This window comes from Pan troglodytes, chromosome X, assembly GCF_028858775.2.
Source record: "Pan troglodytes isolate AG18354 chromosome X, NHGRI_mPanTro3-v2.0_pri, whole genome shotgun sequence".
NCBI lineage: Eukaryota > Metazoa > Chordata > Mammalia > Primates > Hominidae > Pan > Pan troglodytes.
The window spans coordinates 15469304-15484900 of record NC_072421.2 but is presented as its reverse complement, the minus strand read 5'-3'; the positions used below and the strand labels follow the sequence as shown (position 1 = coordinate 15484900).

The 15597-nt window shown below is 36.1% G+C and overlaps 1 protein-coding gene across 2 annotated transcripts in view; it reads right to left on the bottom strand.

The window, feature by feature from the left end:
• MOSPD2 (motile sperm domain containing 2) overlaps positions 1–15597 on the bottom strand; it is a 48994-nt gene that overhangs the window by 29750 nt on the left and 3647 nt on the right. The gene's annotated exons all lie outside the window — the stretch shown is intronic.

Sequence of the window (15597 nt, the reverse complement as noted above, 5' to 3'; positions counted from 1 at the left end):
TGATTGTTGAAAAGAGCCTGGCACCTCCTCCTTTCTCTCTTGCCTTTTCTCTCTCACCATGTGATGCCTGCTTTCCCTCATCTTACGTCATGAGTGGAATCTTCCTGAGGTCCTGATCAGAAGCAGATACTGACACCATACTTCTTGTATAGCCTGCAGAACCATGGGCCAAATAAACCTCTTTTCTTTATAAATCACTCAGCCTCAGGTATTCCTTTATAGCAACACAAATGGACTAAGACTGATGGAATTCCCAAGTGTGAGGAGAATACGTTATCTAAAGACTGCAGGTTTAAGTAAGCCACTACAGATGTTAAAAATTACACCAGAGTAAAGTATTTGGTACAGCCCTCTCTAAAACTATACACCAACATCTGGGAAAATTAATTATGTTATCTGAACTTGAAATTTTTAAGTCAATGAAAAATGAAGAAATTTCATATGTAAAGCAATAACTAAGTTGTGCTTTAAAAAGACATTTGTTTGGCAAGTGTCATTAAAAAAAAATTAAGTAGGCTAGGTGTGGTGGCTCATGCCTGTAATCCCAGCACTTTGGGAGGCTGAGGCGGGCGGATCACCTGAGGTCAGGAATTTGAGACCAGCCTGGGCAACATGGAGAACCCCTGTCTCTACTAAAAATACAAAAATTAGCTGGGCATGGTGGCGCACCCTGTAGTCCCAGCTACCCGGGTGGCTGAGGCAAGAGAATCGCTTGAACCCGGGAGGTGGAGGTTGCAGTGAGCTGAGATTGTGCCACTGCACTCCAGCCTGGTGACAGAGTGAGACTCTGTCTAAAAACAAAAAATAAAAAAAAAAATTAAATACAAAAATAAAGACAAAAAAAGAAAAAACAACAACAATAAAAAACAGTAAAAAAAAATTAACTAAGTACCGATGGAAAACTGATCATGTATGCCATATTACAGTATTTACTATTTTCAGACTCTGGCCAACACATTTTCAATAATTTCTTGGAATAATTATTTCTAATAACAATAATCTCTCATCAGTTGCTCACACACATACTATATTCCCACTAACTTGTATAGCAGACATTCCTCCTTCCTTGCCCTGCTTTATTATTCTGTAACTGAACTTTCCTTGTCTCTGCACATCCAAATGCTACCATTCTGCAAGTCTCCTTTCAAATGCTCCCTTTTCCATAAAATTTTCCCTGAGTCCAGAAGTATTAGGTTGGTGCAAAAGCAATTACTTTTATGGAACTTGAACTAAGCTTTTCTTAAGGTGCTTACCACTTTTACCTTGAAATACAGTTACTAGCATGGAAGACATATTTCCCAAATAGACAGTGGAGACAGATAGTCTATACATCTGAGCATCCTCCAAAGCAGATTACAGTAGTGCCAATGAAAAGGCCTTCCATAAACATCTGTTGATGGAATCTATTCCTTCTCATTTTTTTCTCAGTTGTCATACCCTCCTAAGGTTCATACAAATAACAAAAGAAAACAAAACAAAGCAAAACAACTTCAGGAAATTCCCTGGCTCCTTCATTTCCTTTTCTTCTGCATCTAGTTAGTTGCCAGGTTTTATGGATCCTATCTCTTCTTGATTTGCACTGCCTTATTTCAGGCCCTCAGAGATAACAGCTGAAAGGCCAGGAAAATATAGACTGCATTCAGAGAATTGTCTTCTTTGAGTCTCAATTTCCTTATCTTTAAGCTGTTTTATATACTCACAATGCTGTGTGAGGATCGGATGAAAAAGTATATATTTAAAGCACTAATTTTATATATTTAAAGCACTAAATTTAGTGGAAATTTAAAGCACTATAAAATATAAGAAGAGGCCATAAATCATGCATTTGTAAGAGTGCTGCTTTGGATATGGCTTTTAATAGCTGGGTTGTATTTTTCTAATCTATAAAATGAGTGGTTCTGTGGTAGGAAATCTTAGAGATTGTTGTTTAGCTCTGCTATTTGAAAATTCATCAGTATTCAAAGCACATTTTTTACAATTTTTTTCAAGTAAAAAGGGTGGCCTATGAAACAGGTGACTAATTCAGCTGGCAACTCAAACATACTTAGCATGCAGAAGTGTTTTATGCACACTTCCCGATTTTGTCACACAGAACATTGAAAGGACATGTACTCAAGGGTCAAAACTTAATACAATTTACTGTTTCATCAGGGACTTTCTAAAATAAAATTGTCTTTTTTTTTTTAAACTAAGAGTGCTGACAATGAGGACTACAATGACTACCTGCCTTGATTTGGGCGAAGCAGCCAGTACTGATTACACACCATTGCTTCTGTGTAATCAGTGCAAATGTAAAGAAAGTGAAAAAGGCAAATGATATCTTAGCATTATTATGAAAATAGTTTTGACCTCATAGCTTTCTGAAAGTCTTGGGCATCCCCTAGGATCCCCAGATATATTCTAAAAACCAATTACTTAGAACAATATATGGCAAGTGGTAAAAACTCAGTAAATATTAGCCATATTAAGAAGAATAAAACACTATTGTTGTTGTTGTCATTTTTACCACCACTGCTAGTACCATCACTAGGGAATACCATAAACAAATGAATGTCCATTACTAAGAAATTTAAAGCCCACGGCTCTTTGATAGCTTTCAGCAATGTTGATCTTTGAAATTAGAAATCCCCATTTATATTAAAATGATTTTTATTAATGTTCTTACATATAACATGCTAGTTGTTGACCATTTACCCCTAGACAAATAGAAATGAAATCAGAGTAGGCGAAAGAAAAGAGAAGACAAAGATTTGACAGCTAGGCACATGGGGGTTGGGGGAGAGAGGCAGGAGAAAAGTAGAAGCAGAAGAGGACAGAGGACAATGGGACAGAGGAGAGGGTTGAGGGGGAAGAGAGGGGGAGAGACAGATAGAATGAGACACAGAAAAAAGAAAGGTGAGGGAGGTAAAGATAGAAGAGGCAGAGAAAGAAACAGAATAAACTGAGCATTGAAGGTAAGAAAAACATAGCCTGGAAGCACAAGGCCAAGGGTGATAAATAATTGTGCTTTTATCAACACAATTTGTTGCTTTCACACACAGCCCTCAGACAACTGAGCCCTCAAGCGACTGGAAATTTCAGAAAACCAGTCCTTGGGTAAGTTCAGATGTGCTATGGTTTGAAGCAAGCCTCTCCTAAATTCTGGTGTTGCCAATGTGACAGGATTAAGAGTAGGGCCTTTAAGAGGTGATTAGGCCATAAGGGTTCCTCCCTCATGAATGGTATTATGGCCCTTATAAAAGAGGCTTCATGCGGCAGTGTCCTCCTCTTGCCCTTCCACTTGCTGTCACAGGAGGACACAGTAAGAAGGCCCTTACTAGATATCAAGTACTGGCACCTTGATCGGAGACTTCCCAGCCTCCAAAACTGAGAAAATAAATTTCTGTTCTTCATAAATTACCCTGTTCTGTTCTTTATAAATCACTCAGCCTCAGGTATTCCTTTATAGCAAGACAAACGGACTGAGACTGATGAAATTTCAGGTATTTTGTTACAGCATCACAAAATGGACTAAGACAAGATGTTACAGAAAGATGCTAAAGATGTACACCCAAAAGGTTATCTAAAGATATAAAAACACACATGCATGCACACACACACACACACGCACACACACCCCTAGGACATTTTTTTGAAAAACTTTACCTATCAACAATTAAAATGTAGAGATGAGGGTGAGAAGGTGTATTATTCAGGGTTCTATAGAGGGACAGAACTAAAAGGATAGATATATATATTTACTGTGTTAGTCTGTTTTCATAATGGCTGCTGATAAAGACATACCTGAGACTGGAAAGAAAAAGAGGTTTAATGGACTTACAGTTCCACATGGCTAGGGAGGCCTCACAATCATGGCAGAAGGCAAGGAGAAGCAAGTCATGTCTTACATGGATGGTGGCAAGCAAAGAGAGAGGTTGTGCAGGGAAACTCCCATTTTTAAAACCACCAGATCTCGTGAGACTCATTCACTATCATGAGAACAGCGCAGGAAAGACCTGCCCCCATAATTCAATCACCTCCCACCAGGTTTCTCCCACAACACATGGGAATTGTGGGAGTTATAATTCAAGATGAGATTTGGGTGGGGAGAGAGCCAAACCATATCAGAAGGGTTCAATTTTATAAAAAGATGTGTGTGTGTGTGTGTGTGTATATTCTCCCAATACTTGTCCTCATACACAAATGATACCTTGTCTCATAATACCAGTGAAAACCACATCAAAAACAACAGTAATTCCAAGTGGTGGATTTTTAAGCCTCATCTCTGTATTTCTTTAAAATAGCTGATTTCAGCCAATCCTTCATGAAGAAACCTTCTTAATGAACTATCAGCACCCTATGGTTCATTGGCCCTTTCTACTATTTATTTGTTCTAATATGAATTTTGCTTTGTAAATTGTTCTTCTATTTATACAAGTGTATTACCACCAAACAAATTGTAAAGTGCATAATTTGGGAGAGAAAGAACTAAAGATACATGACAATGGTGATATGTCTCTAGGAACACACAGTATTAAATGTTCCAAGGTAAAGATGACCTGTCTCAGCTTTTCATGTCTCTCCATACACATGCATATGTGTGTTCTCTCTCACTCACTGTTTCTCTCTCACACACAGTTTTTTAAATAAAAAAATAATATTTTTAAAAAATTCTGTTGTAAGATAAAGAAACTATAGCTCTTACTTGTAAAATAGCAAACTTTATTATTAACTTTTCTTTTTTTCTCTTGCATTTGTTGGCCAGTGATGTTACCAACAGGTCTGAAACTGTGTTTTAAGGCTAACAATGTGAGAAAATTTCTGGCCACATTCAGGATATAGAGTAGAATGATGGACTTGGAAGACCCATGCCACTATGTATAGTGAAGCTAAGCAAGTCACTCTAGGCTTTCTATTCTTCTCTGTAAAATGAAAATGAGGTCTGTCTACCTACAGTCTCAGAAAGATCAAGAACACTGAAAAACTTAAACACTATACAAATGACTTTCCATCAACATACGATAGAATGCTAACTATGAAAAGAAGACTAAATTTAAATTTACCTATTAGTTTACCAGTAAGGAAAATCTTGGAAGTACATTGTTGTTACAAATGTGCCTAAATTTCAGATAAAGGTTGAAAAAATATAAAGTATTCTAATAATGAAAACTAGAGAACAGTTAATGTTCCAAAGCAGCAAACATATAACTCTAGATCATTATAGTAGTTTAAAACATCTTAGGATCTCTTATTTCTCTATGACTCTGAGCATAGATCCACTGAAAGTCCTTCTGGGGCATTAAGAGAGCATTCGTATTGGATGGACTATTTCTATTAGCTGGACTGCGTAAATGTCAGTAATGGGTGTGATCAAGACAAAAGAACAAAATATTCCTTCAAGATTATTCTCTGCTAGTTGGCCACAACCTATTCTGAATCTCCACTTTTTTGTGAAACTGGTGAGACTGAGAGACAGGTAATCTTTTATAATGGGATTAAGCCATTGGTCTATAGCAGTGATTCTTCAACTTCAGCACATATCAGAATGATTAGGAAGGCTTATTAAAACTGAAATTACTGGGCCCCACCCCTAGACTGTCTAATTCTGGGTGGGATCTGACAATTGGTATTTGTAACCAGTTCCTACATACTGCTGATGCTGCTGGTCAGGGACCACACTTTGAGAACTGTTGTTCTACTGCAGGAGCTGGCAAACTTATTCTGTATAGGCCCAGATGGCAAATATCTAAGACTCTGAGGGCCATATTATATTCTTATTATATTCTCTGTTGCTGATTTCTCTCTCTCTCTCTCGTGTGTGTGCGTGTGTGTGTGTGTGTGTTTGTGTGTGTATGTGTGTGTATGTAACAACCCTTTAAAAGGCTTGGCTCAAGGGTCATACAAAAACAAGACTTTGCTGATCTCTGGTCTACTGTAAAAAGGGGAGGTGCTTTCTGCTTCAGTTCTTATCCTTCAAGAGCTGGATTCCTTAGTACACTTGAACAAAGCTAAACTTTCAAAACTGTTCTCCAGGTCCTCATCAGTCACCAGCCAGTTATCCAGGTTAGTTAGATATAATGGACCTTGGTCTATTCCTGTATATTACAGACTCTGCCTCAAGGTCTTGGCATAAGCACACTATCTACAATCATTCCCTTGGCTCATTTTGGTCAAATGGGAGAATGTAAACCCAATTTCATCAAAACTAATGGGATAATAGTAAGAGTTAGTCATTTTGAGAGGAGCTCCTCAAATAGGGGATGGCATGAGAGGAGTGGGACTGATGCTGTCTCCTCTAATAAGCTCCATGAGGTCAGGGACTTTGAAAAGTCACACCCTGCTCCCTCCAACTCTGCCCAATACACAGTAAGTACATGCTAAATCTTTGTTACTGAATGATTAGCCATGTACAAGTCTATCCCCTAGTAGATCTTGAGTTCATTGAGGACCCAGAACTTCACTAATAAACTGTTTTATTTCCTTCCCTTTTGAAAAGTTAAAAAATTATAGAATAGAAAATAATGTTAACAAATATTTATGTAGCTGTAACCCAAAATTAACAAAGAGTAAGTTATTCGCTTCAGTTTTTTTTTTTAATAAAAGGACTAGAATGTCATAGATAAAGCTGAAGTTACCCTTAATCTTCCCATAAAAGCCTTACATTTCTTTGCTAGATGAGGCAGTTTAGAGGATTTTGTGTTGTTATCATAAGCCTATGACAAGATTGGCAAACTTTATACCTCATATTTTCCTGCCACGTTCATAACTAAGTTATCCTATATAATGTAGAGTTATTGAAATAATAGCAGAAATCATTGTCTTTTTCCTGACTTTATAGGAATCATTCTAAAGTTCCCCAATTAAACATCACATTTGCTGTAGGTTTTTAGAAGATACACTTAACTTTAAGTACTCTGGAATTTCCATTGTGATGTCCTCTTTAACCCACGGGTTATTTAGCAGAAGAATTACACACATTGCTGAGAAGTTGGTAATCCATGGATTATTTAGAGGTGTGTTATTCTAGTTTCCTATCATATGACATGTTTTTAAGTACCTATTATTGTGACTTCTGATGTAGTTGCTTAATAATATATGGGCATGGTCTGTATGATGTAGCTTCTTTGGAATTTTCTGAGACCCCCTTTATGACTTAGTATGTGGTGAATGTTTGCAAAAGCTCTGAAAGTACAAATATATATTCAAAAAGTATATATTCTGTACTAGTTGGGCAGGAGAGTCTATCTACTCATATACATACACACATACATATATATCTATAATCAAATTTGCTCATTGTAGTGTTAAAATCTTCTAAATCTTAAATATTTCTTGCCTGCTAGTTCTATTTCTGAAAGAGGGTTGTTAAAATCATTCAACATGTTTGTAGATTTCTTGAGTTCCCCTTATGATTCTGGGTGCTTTTTGCTTTGAGTATTTTAAGGTTATATGGTTAGGTAGTTTTTTATGTTGTTAGTTCCTAGGTGTTATACCCTTTTACGGTTCCTTTTATCACAAATAGTATCCCTTTTTATATGTATTAATGTCTTTCACCCTAAGTAACATTTTACCTAAAGTACTGCTGAAACAACATTACTTTTGGTTAATATTTGTTTTGTATATCTTTTTCCATCTATTTTCAACCTTTCTACATTAATTTATTTTAGGTTAGTCTCTTTTAGACTGCATGCAGTTAAGATCTTTAAAAATCTAATCTGATATCTAATATGTAGAAATCAGTTTATATTTATAGTAACTATTGATAAAGTTGGAATTATTTCTGCTGTCTTCCTCTGTGTTTTCTGGTAACCAAGCTGCTTTTTTTCTCCTTTTCTGCTTCTTCCTGGAGAGGACTTTTCCTCCATTCCCCTTTTCATTCCTCCACTGGTGTGGAAGTCAAACATTTTATTTCTATCTTTCAATGATTACCCTTATTTTAAGTATTCACATTGAAAACAACAAAATCTGCAGTTAGTATCTCTATCCTCATTCTGAAAGTTGCTTGTAATACTTTACCTCCATTTCTTCTACTCTTATTATTATTTGTTTTTTCTTACTATCCACAGTTAGATTTTTTTATTTACTAATTTGCCTACCCATTTCTTTGCTTTTCATTACTTCTTGCATCCCTCTGCTTCCTTTGGTGTACTATTTACTTATTAGTGAAGTAGACGAGTAGTTTTTTTTTTTTTTCCAGCAATGGTCAATCTTTGCATGCCTAAAAAGTTTTACCTTCACTTTTGAATAAATGTTCTAAGTGAGCAGTTATTTCCCTCAGCACTTTCAGAAAATTATTTCACTGTTTCCTGGCAATACTGTTACTGATGAGAAATCAAGTATCAGTCTGATTTTTGTTTCTTTGTGGATGTGTCATTTCTCTTTGGGTTGTTAGATTTTCTCTGTCCTTGGTGTTTTTTGGTTTCACTAAAATAAGCGTTGAGATTAATTTCTTTTTCTCTATGATGCTCAGATTTTCTTATGGTTCTTTAATCTGAGGATTTGATATCTTTTATAAATTCTGGGTAACTGTCAATGATTATTTCTTCTAATAGCACTCTTTTTTTCCTTCTGGAAGTTTGATTAAATGTATATTGTGTTTCTCATGCCTTTTATTTTTCCTTACACATTTTTATCTGTTTTCTTCCTCCAATGATCTGGGTATAGAGTAAGTACTTGTAGAAAAACTTTAAAATAGTCTATGAATGTCCTATGTCAGTTGTGAATATATAGCAGTATAATGGGTAAAGAAAAGCTTCTGCAAATCATGGCCCAGCTAGTAAGTACTAGTATCTAATATCAAAGAAAATTCTACACATATATGCCAAATCTTTATAGTCACTACAAGTTCAGCTTAAACTAGTTTTGATTGAAATGTAGCAAATTTTTGTCCTCCTATTCCTTGCAAAATGGCTACAGGAAGAAAAAATCCTTTAGGAATTTCTGTGAGCACTACTCAATCTCCTAGAGATCTTATCAAACCAAAATTCTTGTTAGAGGGTAAATTTTCAGTAATGAAAAACATTCATATGATAGAGTACTACTATCAAGAGCACACAGTAGATTTGGTAAACAGACCACTCCTCTCATGCAAGCTTTCCAAATGACAATGACTAAAAACAAACTCACATCTTAGAAATGACAGTATTCTAGTAACAGACTCTTTTTTTTTTTCGAGATGGAGTCTCACTCTGTTGCCCAGGCTGGAGTTCAGTGGCACGATCTCGGCTCACTGCAACCTCCGCCTCCCGGGTTCAAGCAATCCTCTGCCTCAGCCTCCCGAGTTGCTGGGATTACAGGTACCCGCCACCACGACCGGCTAATTTTTGTATTTTTAGTAGAGATGGGGTTTCACCATCTTGGCTAGGCTGGTCTTGAACTTCTGACCTTGTGATCCACCCGCCTTGGCCTCCCAAAGTGCTGGGATTCCAGGCGTGAGCCACAGCGCCCAGCACCTAGTAACAGATTCTTTAGAGCTGCACATTTCCCTAACCATTCAGAATGAGGATATATGAAGAACAGGTATAAACAACTTAAAGAGATGAGTAAAAAAAAAAAAAAAAAGAAAAAAAAAAACAAGAACATTCGCCAGGCATTGCAAAAAGTCAATACTGAAAAGAAACATTAAAAAATAAATAGGTTTACCAAATTTGGTCTCCAATGTGAAGTTACAATCTGATATTCTCCAAAGCAGTCTTGATATTTTTAGATACGTAATAAGGACAAAAATTGGTAACTTTTTTAAAAATTAATTTGACAAAAATTATATTTATGGTATACAACATGATGTTTATATATTGTGGAATAGCAAAATCAAGCTAACTGACATGCATTACTTCACATACTTATTTTTGTACTGAGAACACTTAAAATCTACACTCTCAGCAATTTTCAAGTATGTAATACATTGTATTTACTGTAGTCTCCATGTTGTACAATGTATCTCTGGAACTTATTCCTCCTGTCTGACTGAAATTTTGTTTCCTTTGACTCATATCTCTTGAATCTCCTGCCTCAACCCTCACCCCTCCAGCCCCTGGTAACTGACATTCTATTCACTACTTGCATGAGTTCAATGTTAAAAATCTAAAACATTAACATTTATGTGAGATCATGTGGTATTTGTCTTTCTGGGCCTGGTTTATTTCACTTATTTCACTTAACATGTCCTCCAAGTTCACCCAAATTGCTACAAATGATAGGCTTTCCTTCTTTTTAAAAGGCTGAATAGTATTCCACTGTATATATATACCACATTTTCTTTCTTTTTTTTTTATTATGCTGCACCCATTAACTCGTCATTTACATTAGGTATATCTCCTAATGCTATCCCTCCCCCCTTCCCCCACCCCATGCCAGGCCCTGGTGTGTGATGTTCCCCACCCTGTGTCCAAGTGTTCTCATTGTTCAATTCCCACCTATGAGTGAGAACATGCGGTGTTTGGTTTTCTGTCCTTGCCATAGTTTGCTCAGAATGATGGTTTCCAGCTTCATCCATGTCCCTACAAAGGACATGAACTCATCATTTTTTATAGTTGCATATATACCACATTTTCTTTATCCATTCATCTGATAACCTCTTAAGATCTTTTCCTCTTATTCTGATGATGACAACTTTAAAAAGGTTGATCTTGAGAATGTTAATGATGGAGTAGAATTTAAGCAAATCCAAGTGTGTCTGTTTATTTATCAATCTTTTAAAGGCTTCCTCACTTGGAAATAATAATAACTCATTACCTATGAGCACTAATCTCTGATCACCTGCCACATGCTAGCCTAAAAGAGCCAGGTATTGCAGATGCAAAGATGAGTGGAGCCTGAGCTGGTCCCTGAGTGGTTCATAGTCTAGACACATAGGCAAACTCTCCAGTAGTATAGTTACATTTTAAATGTCATTTTCCTTTCAAGAAAGAGTAATCAATAAGGACAATCCCTGTTATATGTTCCCTTTACCCTACAGGAGTTTCTTCCATTTACTGCTTATCTTCCTGTCCTTGAAATTCTCCTTTTTTTGTTACCTACAATAATAAAGTTTCCTGGTTCTCCTACTTCTCTAACCACTTTGTCTCCTTCAGCCTAACAAAATGAAGGCATTCCTCAAAGCTAATTGCTTAATTAAAAAAAAAAAAGGACAAAATAAAGCTATTTTCAAGACCAAGAAAGTTTACTACCAACAGATCCCACCAGGAGAAATCTAAAGGTTATACTTTAGATGAAACAATAATGACCCAGGATACAAGATCTGAAACTCAGGAAGAAAGGGTAAATCAAAATAGTAGTAAATACATGGTAGGTAAACAAACACTGATATATAAAACAACAATAACAAATTGGGGGAGTGGTGAATTTGGGGAATTAGGTTGTGCTAAACAATGAACATATAGGGAATAGAAAAGAGGTAACACTCACTCTGAAGCTTAGATAATCTTGATGTCAATATTGCACAAGAAAAACACTAGAAAGGAAAATTATAGGCCAATTCAAGAATACAAATGTAAAATTCTTAAACTATTAGTAAACAGAATTTAGCAATTTATTTTAAAAACCTAATCAATGTAATCTACCATATTAACACAGTAAAGGAGAAAAACCAAATCAAAATGTCATCAAATACAATAAATGTGTGCAACAGATGAAGAAACTGCATTTGGTAAAACTCAATCATCAATCATGATGGGAACTAAACAAAACAAACAAAAAACCCAAACTAGCAAACCAAAAGTGGAAGAAAATGTCTTCACTTTGATAAAGGGTATATACAAAGATCATACTTAATGGTGACATGTTCAGAGCTATCTTTCTATCATCAGGAATAAGATAAGTAGGCTATTATCACTGGTTCTATTCAACAGTGTTCTAAAAGTTCCAGCCAATGTAGTAAAGGAAAAGTATTGAAAGATTTAAGAATTGGAAAGTTAGAAAGAAAACAATCAATATTTCAAGGTGGTTATTATGTACATAAAAAAATCCCAGGTAAATTATCAGAATTTATAAGAGTAAATTCAATATTAATGGAAAAAAGTCATATATATTTCCCATAAACCAGCAACCATCATTTAGAAAATATATATTAAGACATACCATTTAAATAACAACAACAAAAATAAAACACATACAGTATTTGGGAAGAAATATAACAAAATACTGTGTTAACCACTATAAGGAAAATGATAAATCTTTCAACAAGGAAGACTTTAGCAGATACAAATATATACCAGGTTCTTGGATAAAAAGACTCAACCATGATAATGTCAACTTCCATGAAATTATATTCTGATTTAACATAATACCACTGAAATCCCAACAAAAGTGGTTTTTGTTTTGTTTTGCAGAAACATGATAAGCTGATTCTGAAGTTTACATGGAAGAAATAAGGGCCAAGAAGAGTTGGAAGGAGTAATTTTCATAGAAGCAGAAACCAAAGGTCCCATAAAGGTATGAAAAAAAAAAAGCTCAATCTCACTGGTATTCAAAGGCATTAAAACCACAATGAGATCTCCCAACATGCCCATCAGATGGGCAATTTTTTTTTTTTAAGTTACAGTGCCTATTTTTAGGATGTAGAAAAACAAGGATGCCCAAATACTGCTGGTTAAAATGAAAACTGGTACAATCACTTTGGGAAACAGTTCAGCATTACCTACTGAAGTTGAACGTGAAACAATGTGCCTATTCTACCACCTACTCATTTTACTGGTGGAAATAAACCCTAGAGCAGCAGTTCTCAAACGTTTTGGTCTCAGGACACCTTTTACACTCTTAAAAATAATTGCAGACCCCCCAAAAGTTTCTTTGTTGATATGGGTTATATTTATTGCTAGTTACTGTATTAGGTATGAAAATTGAGAAAAAGAATTAGACATGAGAACATAAAGCACACAGTCTATCAGCCATCAGAACAATGTCATCATCACATGCCACCCAGCCTCTGGAAAATGCCACCATACGCTTGTGAGAGGATGAAGGTGAAAAAGGAAAATGGTAGTTTAGTATTATGAAAATAGTTTTAACCTCTCAAACTCCTTGCAACGTCTCAAGGAACACCAGTTCTTGAACTAACTTTGAGAACCACTGCCCAAGACAAATTCTTGCACGTGTACACCAGACATGTATAAGGATGTTCATAGCTATACTGTACATGATACAAAAACCTAGAAACAACCCCAAATCCATTAATTGGTATATTTATTCTATGAACTACTACACAGCCATAAAAAGGAATAAATTAGTCATATCTGAGAATATAACTGAATTTTGAGCAACAGAAGCAAATCATGAAAAAATATATTCAGCTTTAATATAAAGTTCAAAAAGAGGCAAAACCTAACGAAGTATTGGTGAGGAATATGTCATAGGTTGTAAATTTAATGAGAAGTAAGAGAATGAGTAACACCAAATGCAGAAAACTGTTCCCTGAATAGCAGGCATGGGTATATACAGGAGGCTTCTAAGGTACTGGGAGGCTCTAGTTCTTTGGCTGAGTAGTGAGCACATGAGTGTTTATTTTATTCACGTTTTATACATTTTGTACATAAACAGAATTCCAAAACTCAAAATTAAAAAATAGTAAACCGTTGGCACACCAACATGGCGCATATATACATATGTAACAAACCTGCACGTTGTGCACATGTACCCTAGAACTTAAAGTATAATAAAAAAAGAAGAAAAAAAATAGTAAACCAAAACAAAACAAAAATTAAAAGACTAGAAAGTCACTTTTAATGGCAAAAACCACAATTACTTTCGCACCAACCTATTAACTTAATAGCCATAGAAGAAACCACAAAGGAATGGGTAATTTTGAATATATTCAAAAACTGAAAAAAGTGAAAGTGACATAAACGAGAAAAGCCCAGACCAATATTAAAAGTCATACTAATAAAAAAATGTTTAAACTACAAATGGATGTAAATGCATGAAAATAATTTACCCTTATTAGCAATCAAAAGCAAACTAAAACAACCATCAGTTAAGAAATAACAACGCTAAATATGAGTAAGGGTGTGGTAAGACTAACACTCTCCTACAAGCCGGCAGGAATGAATATTGGTGCAACTTCCATGGAGGAAGTTTAGCACATATGAGCAAAGGCCTGAAAAATATAAACACTCTTAAAACCAATAATTCAATTTCTGAACATGAATCTTAAGGAAATAATCTCAACTACTGCACAAAAAACTGTATTAAATGAAACTGGAAAGAATCTAAATGTCCACAAAGGGACTATCTAAGACAAAAGATAAGAAAACTATCTTTTATTTATAGAACCAAATATTAAATGGCAATATACAATGTTGCTTACTTCATAAATACGGAGAAATAAAATCATGTCAATAAAAATGTATTTTATAACACACAAAATTATATACAGAATTTTTTTTTTTTTTTGAGATGGAGTCTTGCTCTGTTGCCCAGGCTGGAGTGCAGTGGTGTGATCTCTGCTCACTGCAAGCTCCACCTCCTGGGTTCACGCCATTCTGCCTCAGCCTCCCGAGTAGCTGGGACTACAGGTGCCCACCACCACGCCCAGCTAATTTTTTTTTTTTTTTTTGTATTTTTAGCAGAGACGGGGTTTCACCGTGTTCGCCAGGATGGTCTTGATCTCCTGACCTCATAATCCACCCGCCTCGGCCTCCCAAAGTTCTGGGATTACAGGCGTGAGCCACCGCGCCCAACCCAGAATAGTCTTCTAACTTTGTTTTCTTAAGTGTATAGAAAAAAGACTGTAGGCCGGACGTGGTGGCTCACGCCTGTAATCCCAGCACTTTGGGAGGCCGAGGCAGGCGATCACCTGAGGTCAGGAGTTCGAGACTAGCCTGACCAACATGGAGAACCCGCATCTCTACTAAAAATACAAAATTAGCTGGGCATGGTGGCACATGCTTGTAATCCCAGCTACTCAGGAGGCTGAGGTAGGACAATCGCTTGAACCCGGGAGGCAGAGGTTGTGGTGAGCCAAGATCACGCCATTGCACTCCAGCCTGGGCAACAAGAGCGAAACTCCGTCTCGAAAAAAAAGAAAAAAGACTGTAAACAATGTATCCACTGTTAGGACACCTATCTCTGAATGGTAAGTTTATGGGGGTTTCTTCAGATATTTTTGGTATGACCCAAATTAATTTAAATGAATTCATATACTTGTAAAGCCAGACAACAAACCTAATTACAAAACACACAAACCTCTCAATGGCTCTCCATATTAACTAAAGTACAAACACATGACTCTGGTGCCCAAGGCTCTCTACACTATATTCCCACTGTATTTAGCCATGTGTGCTTACCCTCCTTAAGGTTATCAAAGTAGACTTCCTATTGCTTCCGAACATGCCCCATACCTTTTGACCTCAGTGCCTCAGTTCAGACTATTCAATCTGCCTGGATCACCTTCTCTACCTGGCTGAGTTCTACCATCTTCCAAAGTTCATGAGAAACACCACCTTTTTAATGAATTTTTTTCTAACTCTGTGCTAAACTAGTCACCCCAGCCAGATGTTATTTCTCTCTTTGACTTTTACAGAAAATATTTCAGCACCATTACCCTTAATACAATTTGCCTTAATTTTAATAGCTATCTCTGTTTTAATGCCTCTACTAGGTTGTAGTAGTTTGAGAAGGGGC